The 14,959-nt window shown below is 39.5% G+C and overlaps 1 protein-coding gene across 2 annotated transcripts in view; it reads right to left on the bottom strand.

Moving 5' to 3' along the window:
• PDE9A (phosphodiesterase 9A) overlaps nt 1–14,959 on the bottom strand; it is an 851,735-nt gene that overhangs the window by 415,222 nt on the left and 421,554 nt on the right. The window lies entirely within an intron of this gene.

The following is a 14,959-nucleotide window of genomic DNA, read 5'->3' as shown; positions in this document are numbered from 1 at the left end:
ATTATTATATGCTACATCCCACAGCACCGTGTGCTGAGCACCTGACAGAGTGTCAGTAAAGTTGAGGTCCCATTATTATTTTTGAACTTAATCCAATAATAAACTGTTTTACTAATTCATTTGGATTCCTGGAACTGTTCTTACTTAGCTGAATGTTATTCTCCAGGTCTGTATCTAATTTATTTATTTATTTACATTTGTTTACCGGGATGGTCCTCTGGGCCAATAAGTACCCATTTTCAGTGGAGGCCCGGGGAGAAAAGCTCCACAGAGAATACACAATACATTTTGAATAACAAACTCAGTTTGTTACAGTAACAAGTAAACAAAGTTATCAACAATGTTTCAAATGGCCAGAAAAAACGTAAACTCCTAATACTGCTAAAACCACACTGAAGGAGCAAAAAGCCACCGTATAAATCCAATGCTCTTTATTGTAGGTAAGCACTTTCACAACCTGGCTGGTTGTGAAAGAGCTTACTTACAATAAAGAGCATTGGATTTATACTGGATTTTACAGTGGTTTTTTGCTCCTTTAGTGTGGTTTTAGCAGTATTAGGAGTTTACGTTTTTTTTCTGGACATTTGCCTTGGTGTGTTTACTTCTATACTTCATAACTGGGCCACGCCTTCTTTTTTAATGTTTCAAATGGAATTAACATTTGTTACATTAAGAAGGCAAAGCAACTTTACATACATTTGTCTACAGACAGTACATGTGGATGTAGATTATCATTTAGGGATGGGTGATAAAGTGAAAGGTGGGAGGATGGAGGTAGGAAGGTTGGACTAGTAGAAGGAGGGAGAAAGTCAGGTTATGAACAAAGTATATTGTGCCTAGTATGTGTACCAGATCATCAAGATGTAGTAACTACCTACCCACCTACCCAATAAGACATGCCTAGTATGTGTACTAGATCATCAAGATGTAGTAACTACCTACCCACCTAACTAACAAGACATGCCTAGTATGTGCACCAGATCATCAAGATGTAGTAACTACCTACCCACCTAACTAACAAGACATGCCTAGTATGTGTACCAGATCATCAAGATGTAGTAACTACCTACCCACCTAACTAACAAGACATGCCTAACATGTGTACCAGATCATCAAGATGTAGTAACTACCTACCCACCTAACTAACAAGACAAAAAAAACCCCTGCAAAAATGCCCAGTGTCTCACTTCAGAGTGGAGAATACCACAAGAATGTAACATATGTAATAGCTAAGCTGACAGCTGAACAAACTGCTGGGACTGCTTTCTTTACTCCTACCTGTGTATCATGCAACACTTGCTCAGTTGTCAGTGAAACCATGACTCACTGGCATTTGTCTACTGAGCTGGCACTTTGATATGGCTGGACTACGGGATGTCTGAAAACGTTTGTCACAGAATTAAAGTGATGCCCCACAGACACATAATACAGCAATTACTACTGACATTTCCTGCACTTTACCAGTGGTATTACTATGTGTTGTATCTGGAAGTATAGCTTGTAACTTTCCAAGGCAGAATATACCTTTCATCCTCTTAGTGCAAGAAGGCAAAGCAACTTTACATACATTTGTCTACAGACAGTACATGTGGATGTAGATTATCATTTAGGGATGGGTGATAAAGTGGAAGGTGGGAGGATGGAGGTAGGAAGGTTGGACTAGAGGAAGGAGGGAGAAATTCAGATTATAAACAAAGTATATTGTGCCTAGTATGTGTACCAGATCATCAAGATGTAGTAACTACCTACCCACCTAACTAACAAGACAAAAAAGAAAACCCTGCAAAAATGCCCAGCGTCTCACTTCAGAGTGGAGAATGCCACAAGAATGTAACATATGTAATAGCGAAGCTGACAGCTGAACAAACTGATGGGATACATTTTTTTACTCCTACCTGTGTATCATGCAACACTTGCTCAGTTGTCAGTGAAACCATGACTCACTGGCATTTGTCTACTGAGCTGACACTTTGATATGGATGGACTATGGGATGTCTGAAAATGTTTGTCACAGAATTAAAGTGATGTCCCACAGACACCTAATACAGCAATTACTACTAACATTTCCTGCACTTTACCACTGGTATTACTATGTGTTGCATCTGGAAGTATAACTTGTAGCTTTACAAGGCAGAATACATACCTTTCATCCTCTTAGTGCAAGAAATCTGGCCAAAGCCTAAAATGATGGGAGGACAATCACAGCCTCACCTCAGGCTTTGTCCCTACAGAATGGCACACTGCTACAGTCATCCCTCTCCATAAAGGGGGAGCAACTACAGACCCTGGAAATTATCGCCCCATAAGCCTGACAAGTCTGATATGTAAGGCTATGGAGCACATCTTCATGGACCTAATTAACAAGGATATAGGGAATCTCCAAACTCTGGATCCCACGCAATTTGGTTTTGTGAAGGGTAGATCATGCCTGCTCAACCTGGTTTACTTCTTTGAGTCAGTTACCAGAGCTGTGGATGAGGGCAAGGCAGTTCATACAGCCTATCTTGATCTGGCCAAGGCATTTGATACCATTCCCCACTCAGGAATTACTGATAAGACTCACCAAACTAGGCATCAACCCTTATATCACTAGGTGGGTTGCAAACTGGCTCACAGATAGAACCCACAGTGTAAAAGGAGCAGACTCCAAGTCAGACTGCCAACCAGTCATGAGTGGAGTCCCACAGTGATTGGTCCTGGGTCCTCTCCTGTTTGGTATCTACTTCTCAGAAGTCCAGGCCAACACGGAGACTCTGGCTGACCAAGTTTGTCGAGGATTACAAGCTAGGAGCCATTATTAACTCCCCATGTGATGCAGACATCCTACAGAAAGGCCTCACTGAGACCAACAACTGGTGTTGAAACCATGGCCTTAAGCTTAATACCAAAAAATGCACCGTCATTCCATTTGGGAAAAACTCAGTTCCCACTAATTACCACACTGATGGTAGCCCACTGAATACTGAAGGCATTATAAGAGATCTGGGGACACAGGTTGACAGCAACCTCTCCTTCAACCACCACATTGCCACTGTGGTCAGAAAGTTTTTCTATGTGACACATCTCATTACCAAGGGTTTTGCATCCAGGAAGAAAGCAGTCATCGTCTCTCTCTACTCTTCCCTCATTAGGCCAATCATCGAGTATAGTACCCCATTTGGCATGTACCTCACTAAACACCTGCAACAGCTGGAAAGGCCACAAAAGTACCTCACAAAGAGGATCTTAGGCCTTAAACACATGCCCTGCATGAACAGACTCAAACAACTCCAGCTTTTCTCTGTCTCATACAGTCTATTAAGAGGCGATCTCTGCTTGACTTACAAAGCCATGTCTGACCCAGCACTGTTAAAAATGTTACACCTAAAGAAATCCCAATCCTTCTACACCACACACTCCAGGGACTTCAACTTCATTACCACAATTAACAGAACATGCTGGAGGGACAGGTTCATAACCCAGAGACTGCCCATGCTCTGGAATAGACTTCCCATACATGTCAAGCAGAGCACCTCACTGACCCTTTCCAAGAGAAATCTTGATGAGTGGATGGGAAATAGAAAGTTCACCCCAGGGATCACTCCAGTGGCTCTACTTGACAGAGGCACCAGGAACTAACAGCGACATGATGCCAGGGCACTTCTATGGGCTAGGCTTGTAAAGGTTCTACCTATGAACCCATGAACAAAGGCCGAAAATAGGGACAGATTTTAAATATTTCTCTTATACATTTTCTGGAATAACAGTGATTGTGCTGGCATGTATTTTCTGAAGGATATAAAGTGTGAAACTCAAATGCATGTCATGTTTAATGACTTTTATCCTTGGTGATTTGCCAGAAAACCACAAATTTTATTAGGAACAGACCAAAAATATGAGGTAAAAATCTGGACATTCAGTGAAAATCTGGACACTTGAGAGGTAAGGTTGAGTAATCTGATGTACATAATACACAACAGTACACTATACAAAAGAGTCTGTAAGGCAGCCACTGTAAAAACAGATTTTTTAATACAAAATAATACATTTAAGAATGAAAAAAGTGCAATGTAGTTAACATAAACTGACATATGGTTAAGGAAGTGATTGCACTGGTAGAAAAAAAACAAACATATATTGTCAAACTTCAGAAAATAAATCTCTTCAAACTGAGCTCTAAATTTTAGGGACAGAACACTTTTAGAATGAACTATGAGTGAAACATTGTACATCAATAATGCAAACATAATTCAAAAGTAGTACTGCCTGCTCTCTTTGCTTTGCTGTATTAAAAGACTCAGTCAGTGATTTTGCCCTCTAGTATAGCCAGTTGCATTAAGTTACATAACTGCCATTACATTATATGGGAGAGAGCAGATTTATAAGTACAGCTGTGAGGAGTCCTGCATTTAGCAACGACATCAGTGTACTTGGCCTTAGGAATGCCCCATGAGTCTTAGAACAGCACCTGTCACACCTCCACACTACTGGATGATTACTTTGCAAAATAAACTGAATAAAAAATGTAAAAGATAATAAAGTTCCAGGACTGGATGGAATAATTCCTGAACTATATAAGATATTTCCTGGATATATAATAAAGAAAATGATGAGTGCCTTTACTATGGTTAAGCATAAATATATAACACCCCCCTTGTGGACATATTAAATTATCTCCCCCATTTTAAAACAAGGTAAGGACCCCAAATCTTGTGATTCATATAGGCCAGTTTCATTACTAAACACTGATTATAAAATTTTCATGACAATGTTAGCTAATAGGATAAAGATAATATTACCTAATCTAATACATAATGATCAGACAGGGTTCATTCTTCATAGAAAAGTGCAAGATAACATTATTAAATTACTATCATTAATAGACATAGCATGAAAATACAAAAAACAACTAACTATTATTAGCCTAGACATAGAAAAGGCTTTTGATTCTATTAGTTGGTCTTATCTACTATGTCTATCCTCACCACTTGAAATCCTCAAGGGAACTAAACAAGGTTGTCCTTTGTCACCATTAATGTTTGCACTTTCAATGGAACCTTTTGCTGCATATATCAGAAACAAACAAAATATAAAAGGCTTTCAAGTTAATAAGGACTATTGTCCTAAGATACAATTATTTGCTGATGATATGTTGTTAACGTTGGATGATATTGATGGTTCTTTGCGTGATGTTATAAATACCTTAAGCATGTTTGAAAGAATTTCAGGGCTCAAAAATTAATCATAATAAATCCAAAACATTACTAATTAACAAAAAGGTCAACAAAAATCTAAGAGAGAATAGCCTGTTTAATTGGGAGAATTATGTATTAGAATATTTGGGTGTCAGTATAAAGAGTAAATTGAAAAAGTCTGTCAAACTAAACTACAATAATTTAATAACCACCATTAGTGAACTAATCAAAAGATGGAATAAAATGTTCTTTACAATGGAGGATAGTCTCTCTTTAATTAAAATGATAATTTTACCTAAATTTTGTTTTATATACAGTCATTGATACTACCCCCTCCCAAAAACATATTTAAAAAATTAGATTCCATGCTACTTAAATTTTTATAATTCCCCCTAAAACCTAGGATTGTATATAAATGGCACATTAGAGCGTAGAACAGTAATGGGATAGCATTACCTAGCTTACATCTTTATTCCAAATCAGTTATAATTAATGTAATATTACAGTGGATCTCACCTACCTATATATCTGGCTAGAAAATAATGTACGAGATTTATATAACTGATGTCAGAACCATAGAAAATCAGTTTAAAGAACAATACAGAATAAATAGAGTTCATTGGCTTTTACGTGAATTTTGTTTATTCAATAAGAAGTTTGATCATTTTTCTTATGGCATTAATCAAATACTTTATAACTTTAAAAATATAATCGATTGTGATTACAGCATTAAACAATTCCTTTTTCTTATATTCCTTATAGCATACTCCCCTGATTGCCTAGATTCTTTCAACATCAATGCGATGCAAAAATTAAAGGAAAATAACTTGATATTCTGACATCAGTTTATTGAAAATAAGACTATTAAACCAATAAACTCTCTTCTACATAGTTTTGATAATACTCAAGACAGTTGGTTGTTTATACACTCATTATGGCAGTTTATAGAAAACAAAATAAGAGTATCAATCAACCTAGAGACTGAATCTATACCTAGTTTGATCCAGCTTTTTATTAGGTGTCTTGAAAATACAGATGATCAAAAATTAAGTATCTCACCTATCTATAAGATACTAAAAGAAGACACTCTAAAGTTTGACTCAGATTTTTTTAATTAATATGCGAAGATTAATGCAGAGCAAATATCTGATGAATCCAAAAAAACTGTTATTGAAATCTACGTATGGTACCTCTTCTTCATTATATTGGAAATTGTATACATGGAAATTTATGAATAGGAGTTTCTATACTCCGCATAAAATAAATCTTATACTCAAAAACAGTGAAAGTAAATGTTGGAAATGTGATGAATTACTAGAGGCCAACTGGGTTCACATGTTCATTGAATGTAGAAATGTTGTTGAATACTGGAAAGACTTCAAATATTTTGTAAATGCTTTATGGTCTGATAACTCATATTTCTAACTCACTAATTCTATTCAATGTTCCTATACCTAATGTAATACCTAAATCTCAGATTCAGTTACTCTGATCAATTCTTGCAATTGCCAGAAAAGTTATTCCTTTGAACTGGAAAAGTAAACAAGATTTGATGTTTAAAGAATTTATTAATTTAGCAACAGTTGTTTGTAAAAAAGAACTGCAAACCATTTGTTATAGAACTCATAACATTACTCATTAAAAATAGTATGTCAAAAACTGGAAAACCTTTTGAGCAAATACTGATAACTTTTCATGGATAAAATGATTGTTTATCATGGATAATGTAAATATTGTAAATAGTTTTGTTATTGTTTTATTGTATTTATTATATGTACATTTGCATATGCTTATAATGAAAATTCAATGTAATGAAAACAAAATAAAAATGTTTTTGGAAAAAAAAAAGAAAAATAAACTGACACCTGCTCTTTTTAGGTTTTGTAGTAAGCTAAAACATCACTGACTGCATGCAGTGTGCTATTTGTCTCTGGTCTAGAGAACATACCTCTCAACCTCTTGGTGCAAGAAATCTGGACAAAGTCTACAATAATGGTGGGACAAAGACCCAAAAACAAGGACAGACTTAAACATTGCTCTTATAAACTTATAAGGTTGCAAGATTAGTATGACATGTGTTAGCATACATTTCCTGAAGGATATAAAGTCTGAAACTCAAATGTATGACATTACTGAGTGCCTTCAGTCCTCAGTGATTTGTAAGAATAATATAAATTTTATGAGGAATGGACAAAAATATGATGCAAAAATCTGGAAATTCTGCTAAATTCTAGACCGTTGAGAAGTATGCTAGAGAATGATATTGACATTAGCTTAGCATTATTAAAGCTTTTTTGTTCAATAATTTATCATCTAACAACGTTTCTTAATATTTGTTTTATCAGGCAAACTAAAACAGCAATAAATGATTGTTTGTTATCCAGTTTAATACACAGCACTTTGCATTTCTTCATTTTTGCTATTAAACATTTTGCATACATGATAGCCTCTGACAGGTGACTGGTTTGCTGAGAATTATAAAGAAGAAGGTAAAATTCTTTATTCTGATTAACTAAAATGTCTCTGTCTGAAATGCTGATAGAGAAATTCAGAATGAATCACTGACTACGAGTTCAGGCCAAGTGTTATCACTTTGCTCACAGATGTGATTAGCATTTGTTGCAAACAAGATTATACTTGCAGTACAGCTTCAGCTACACCCTAAAATGAACTGATCTTGAATAGAACCATATTATGTACTCTTTCATCAGCTCTCAGATCTTCCCCTCTATAATAATGATAAAATAATATCAGTATTTTGAGACCAAATATTTCTTAATTTGCAAATAGAAATTCTACCTCTCCATTACGTTTATGGCTTGATCTGACAAGTATGTTTCTAAGCCATGCTATGTAAAACACAGGTTCCTTTTATAAGTCAGAGGAGGCCTTAAGTGTGATTGCAGGAAATATATACTAATCTTAAAACTGATATAGCTCAGATAATTCTCCCTTTCCCAAGGAATAGAGATCTTGGAGTTAGTATACATAAGGACTTCACATTTTTGTAGCTGTGACCTGCAAAGAGTGGCACTATCTGGATATGCAAATCCCAGACTGTCAGCATGCATACAAAGATGCAAAGGAGTTGCTGTAAACATGCCCCACACTGCTAAAACGTAACATGCTTAATGCTTAAGCGATAGGGAGACAGCTACTATGCTGTTATAGGGTGATTAGTTGGGGCTTCTGCATACCTGGACATTTTACTGAAGGGATCATTTGGGTGAACATTTCATTTTAGTGCTTCTACATAACTGGACATATTAATGAAGGGGTCACGTAGGTGAATGTTTCATTTTAGTGCTTGTACACATAACTGGATATTTTGCTGAAGGGTGTTGCTTGGGTGAATGTTTCATTTTACTGCTTGTGCATACCTGGATATTTTGCTGAAGGGGGTTGCTTGGGTGAATGTTTCATTTTGGTCTTTGTGCAAACTAGGGCATGTTACTGAAGGGGTTACGTGGGAAAATGTTTCATTTTGGTGCTTGTACGTACCAGGGCATGTGACCGAAGGGGATGCTTTGGTAATGTTTCATTTTAGTGGTAGTGCATACTAAGGCATGTTACTAAAGGGGTCACTTGGGCAAATGCTTCATTTAGGTGCTTGTGCATACTAGTTCATCTTACTGAAGGGGTCACTTGGGGAAATAATTCATTTGTGTGTCAGGGAAATGCTTGTGCATACATGGTCAGGCTGATGAAATGATCGCTGGGCAAAATAATTTATTGTGTCAGTTTACTGCTTCTGCATAGTTAATACAAACTAATGAAGGGGCTGCTGAAGGAAATAATTCATTTGTGTGTCGGGGAAGTGCTTGTGCACACTTGGACAAACAAGTTTGCAGATTGCAACTACAATACCAAAGATGAAGCATTATTTTTAACAACAGATGTGTATACTGAAGGGATGTTGGACTTTGATTTGCAAAACCTCCTTATTAGCTTACTGTGCTTTACAACATTTCTCATTTGCATCTCATTATTTTTAATGCCTTAAAAAGGCATTAACGTGAATGGCCTCTATGAATCTCACCTTTGCTACACTCAGTAATACACCTATCGCATTTGTGTAAGCAACTATGAAAATTGGCCTAAGTTTTGTGGATGTTCATCGTGTTTCACTGTTGCAGTCATTACACTTGGGTTATCCTGCTGGCAGGCTACCCGCAGTCGGCCTGAATTCCAAAGTCTAGGTCTGGCGTCGGTTGCTGTCACCTCTTCCCTGATGTCAGTACACCAGGGGTATAAAAAATGCAGCCGACACCATTTTCTTCAGTCTTTCTTGTCGCGCGGTGCCCGAAGCAAAAGCAGTTTGCAAGTGCCGGTTGGCCGACTCCTGAGATTTTCAAAAACGAATTTCAGATCCGAAGTCTTCATTAAAGCTAAGTACCCCGTTGGGGAAACTTTTTTCTTGCTCCAGTCCGATGTCAGAAAAAGTTAACAATTGTATTTCTTGTGGGAAGCAAATACCTCATAAGGATTTTCATTCTTACTGTATTCCTTGCCTAGGCCCAGATCACAACATTGCTAGCTGTCGGTTTTGTGCTAGATTTAACCAACGCACTATTAAGCGTCGGTACGATTTTGCTTTTCATTACTTTGGTCGAAGATTCAATTATATAATGCCGACGGAACAGTCAACAACAGGAGTTTATAAAAAGTGCAAGGAAAAAGAAAAGGACAGGCATCCGAGGTCCAAAACCGATGATGAGGCTTCCGTTAAGCCAGTCATCGGTTCGCTGGTTCTCAGTGAGGTGCTTTCACAGCCCCTGGTGCCCGCTACTTCAGAGCCACAGGTCACTGATGACTCCCATGTGGAGCCAGTTAGGCCTCTGGATACTCAAGGTATTGGACACTAGGAAAATATCCCCTCAGATGGGTCCGGAGCCGCTGAGCAGGCATCGGCTTCTGAGGGTGTTTTCAGACCTACACAGTTATATGTAAAGCCTACTTCAGCTTCCAAAGCAAAGACTAAAGCAGTTCTAAAGACAAAGAAACAAGTACAGCATTCTCCTGCACAGACTACCATGCCTAAAAAACAGATGCTCAAAATGGCCGAAGACCTAATTACCTTGATCAGGGGTTCCCATCCCCCTCTTGACAAGAGGCCTAGGCAAGAGACAGAATATGAATCTTCAGATCAGGTTTCCATTTCTTCTGACTCCTCTTCTGAACAGGAATACTCTCTTCCTCCTTATGAGGATTCTGATGCTGAAGAATCTATCCCTTCAGCCTCACCGCCTGAGGATTATTAATTTGGGGAAACCCTGCATACCATGAGGGAGCACTTCCACTGGGAGAGCCAAGACTACTCAGAATCTAAGAAAAGGCTTAGAGATTTTCTTTTAGTACCTCAGCACAGGCCTTTGGCTATTCCTCCTGTGTTAGACATTGTAGATGATGTATTTTCAGAGTCCGGACTTTCTCCTGACTCTTTACCTCCTGTCCCTGCTAAACCAGACAGATACTACAGGGTTCCAGATTCACATAAATTTCTTTATAAAAACCCTGCTGCTGACCCAGAAACTATTTCTCAGGGTCCCAAAGGGGTCATGGCTTCTACTGCAAAAAACCCTGTCCCCTCAGATAGAGATTCAAGTGCACTAGACAGATGGGGAAAAACGGTTTACACTTCTGCTACTCTGGCTGTGAGGGCTTTAAATTGTCAATTTCATATGCTTAAATATCAGCAATACTTAATGTCACTGTTAAAACAGAAAATGTTTTTTCAAATTCCGATTGTGCAGAAAATAAGGAAATGCAGGATTTATTGCATGCAACTGAACAAGTGGGAAAGCATACTTTGCAATGTGGTTTTGATTCTCTGGAGGCCTCTTGCAGGGCTGCAGTTACGGGTTCTGTTATTAGGAGGCATGCTTGGTTAAAGGAACAAAATCTGCCTGATCATGTTAAAGCAAAATTACTAGATGCTCCATTACAGCATGATATCTTATTTGGTGTTAAAGCAGAGGAGGTGTTGAAGAAAATGGAAGACAAAGCAAAATCTATGCAAACAGTAAAGAATTTCTTACAGGTACAGACACCCAGATTTAACAGGAACTGGCCTACTAAGAATTGGTCCTTTCCAGTGTCAGAAAGGCCACAAAGAGGCAGATACAGATGCCCCAGAGGCAGATCCCAGCCCCAGGGCTCATACAGGCCTAAACAGTGAGGTGCTTCTACCTCCAAAAGCAGAGAAGACAAATCACAGCCATACAGGAAACAGTTCCAATGACTTTCCTCTGCTAGCACCGAGCACTTATCTTTTGGCAACCCCCTTAGGGGGAAAACTAGCACTTTTTTCTCAAAATTGGCACATAATCACCCAGGACAAATGGGTCTTGAATATAGTGCCCCAGGGCTTCAGGTTCCACTTTCACACCATGCCAAGGGCAAAAGGTATGCCAGACCTGCCACACACTCAAAGGGCAGAGGCACAAAAACAAGTTTCATCCCTCATGGACATGAGGGACATTCAGCAAGTAACACAGCAAGAGCAGGGACAAGGATTTTACTCAAGACTTTTCTTGGTACCCAGAAAAGACAAAGCTTGGAGACCAATACTGGACCTGTCTATTCTAAATACATTTCTGGACATTCCAAAATTCAAAATGTTGACTCTGCAGCAGCTTCTGCCCATGCTGGGCAAGAAGGCTTGGCTTGTAACTTTGGACCTAAAAGAGGCATATCTGCATATTCCAATCAGACAATCTTGCAGAAGATACCTCAGATTCATAGCTGGCTCAATGCACTACCAATTCTCTGCACTGCCCTTTGGCTTATCTACTGCACCCAGGGTCTTCACAAAATGCCTGGCACCAGTAATTGCATTTTGCAGACAAAGAGGAATTCAAATATATCCTTACTTGGATGATTGCCTTATTCAAGCAGGGAACAAAGACATTCTATTAAAGCATCTGGCGTTTGTAAAAAGATTACTAAAACCCGCGGTGGTGGTGCTGTGGTAGCGTTGTCACCTCACAGTGAGACGCTGTCCGGTTAGATTCTTAGCTAGAGCATCTTCTGCGTGGAGACATAAGTGAATGGGCGTACCTTCATTAAAGGTTGTGCGTCAGGCCTGGCAAGCCAGTACGTAAAAATCAACTGCCAATCATTAGCAGACCAGAGTTCCGCTGTAGCGACCCCTAACCGGGAAAAGCCGAAAGACACAAACAAACACAGTAAACGAAAAGAAATCAAAACTAGTACCCTCTCAAGAGATAATATTCCTGGGTGCAGGCTTAAATACAACTGCCCAGATGGCTTATCTCATGCCAGACAAACAAAGGCAACTGACTTCTTACTTCAAAATGTTGGCAACAAAGACCCAGTTATCTGCAAGAAAAATTCTGCAGGCTTTGGGCTTCATCGCATCCTGCATTCTGCTAATTCCATATGCCAGACTGCATATGAGGAAACTACAATGGTATCTAAAAAGTGTTTGGACTCAACATTGTCACAGCCTGGAAACATTAATTACCCTCATTCCTTGCCTGCAACAGGAGTTTCGATGGTGGGCACAGGCCTGTCACCACAACAAGGGACAGCCATTCACCCTACCCACAGCCAGGCAGTCAATAACAACAGATGCATCAGATTATGCCTGGGGGGCCCACATGGCAGGAAAATGTATTCAGGGCACATGGCCCACAAGCCAAAGGCATCTTCATATCAATCAAAAAGAGATGCTAGCTGTTCAGAATGCCCTGACAGCTTTCATGGATCTACTCCATCCAGGACAACTACTGATAAGGACGGACAATACTACAGTCATGTGGTACATAAACAAACAGGGAGGCACTCATTCCTACCCCCTCTGCAGACAAACCATGACTTTGTGGGACAGAGCATTGACTTATCAAGTACACCTGCAAGCACAATTCCTGCCAGGAAAGAAAATTACTCTGGCAGACGAACTAAGCAGAAATCTTATGGATCCCCACGAGTGGAAACTGGATCCACAAGTCTTCAGCATGATCATAAAGAAATGGGGATGCCCAGACATAGATCTATTTGCCTCCCCTCACAACTGCCAACTACAGAGATTCTGTACAAGGACATATCACAAGCAAGCATGGAAAGTGGATGCTCTATCATTCAGCTGGAAAACCCTAACAGTATATGCCTTTCCTCCTCTGCCTCTCCTCCCCAAGGTACTCCTAAAGGTCAGACAAGAGAAGCCAAAAATTATTCTGATTGCTTCAGACTGGCCCCGCCAGCACTGGTACCCAATCCTAAAGAGCCTGTCTCAAGGCCCAGCCTGGACATTGCCTCTAATTCCTCATTTACTGACCCAACGAAACAATCAGATCCTGCACAGCCAACTCAGAACCCTAAATCTGGCAGCATGGCAGATAATGTAGCCATTCAGACCATACCTCTCTCAAAAGCAGTGATGGATGTTATTTTGGAGGCCAGGAGGCCCAGTACCAGAAAATCTTATGCAGAAAAATGGAAAAGATTCTGTGCTTGGAACCAGGCACAAGGAATTGACATGTTTGTACCAAATATTCCTCAGATTTTACAATACCTAACTGAGATGCTGGACAAAGACCTATCCTTTTCATCAATTAAAATCCATGCCTCTGCCATTTCAGCTCATTACAATATGGAACTACCTATTTTTTCACATCCATTGCTAAGACAGTAACTCAGAGGGGCCAAAAACATAAGACCCCCAAGGAGAGCACCAATACCTGCATGGGACCTCAATTATGTCTTGGAAAAACTCAGACTACCACCTTTTGAGCCAGCCAATACAGCTGAAATGAAGTTCTTATCTTGGAAAACAGCTCTGCTCCTAGCAATAACCTCTGCAAGATGAGTCTCAGAGTTACAGGCACTCATGGCTGCGGAACCTTTTATCATTTTCCATCCAGACAGGGTTTCTCTGAGGACGAACCCGACATTTATGCCTAAGGTAATGTCCAGAGTGGCCCTTAACCAAACCATTCATTTGCCTACTTTTTATCCAAACCCACAGAATAAGGGTGAGAGACTCCTGCATTCTTTGGACATACACAGACAGCTATGCTTCTACTTGGACAGAACTAAAGCTTTCAGAAAGACTGAGCAACTCTTAATAGTATATGCTGCAGGATCACAAGGAAAGGCTATCTCAAAGCAGACTATTTCAAAATGGATAGGCCACTGCATTCGTTTCTGCTATTCACAACATGGCAAATCAGTGCCTAAGGGCATTAGGCCTCAATCTGCCAGAGCAGCAGCCACTTCAGCAGCCTTTCTCAGAGGAGTACCAACCAAAGACATTTTAGAGGCTGCAACTTGGAGTTCAGTGCACACTTTTACCAAGCACTACCACTTACCTCTCTACTCTAAATCCAGAGCAGGCTTTGCCACTGCAGTTCTGCAGGGCCTTATAGCTTCTCCTAATCCTATTTAGACCCAGCCACCCAACCTCAGCTTTGGGATTCAACCCAAGTGTAATGATTGCAACAGTGAAACATGATGAACATAGTACAGTTGTGTACCTACCATAAATGTAGATGGTCGAGTGTATTCACTGTTGCAGTCCAGGTTACCCACCCACCATCCCCCTTTTTCTTTGCTGGGACTTATCCATACTTCTCTATCCTATACAACCTATGTGGTGTATTTGCTTGTAGATGAAGAAAATGTTTATTTTTGTGCATGCATGTTTATTGGCATAATTTTCAGCCTACCAATTTGGGGGCACCTGATATCTGGGGCAAGAAAAACTGAAGAAAATGGCGTCAGCTGCATCTTTTATACCCCTGGTGCACTGATGTCAGGGAAGA

The sequence above is a fragment of the Protopterus annectens genome, chromosome 5.part0, assembly GCF_019279795.1.
Source record: "Protopterus annectens isolate FY-2018-M chromosome 5.part0, PAN1.0, whole genome shotgun sequence".
In the NCBI taxonomy this organism is placed as follows: domain Eukaryota; kingdom Metazoa; phylum Chordata; order Ceratodontiformes; family Protopteridae; genus Protopterus; species Protopterus annectens.
Note: the sequence above shows the minus strand (reverse complement) of the source record. Positions and strands in the feature narration are given on the sequence as shown.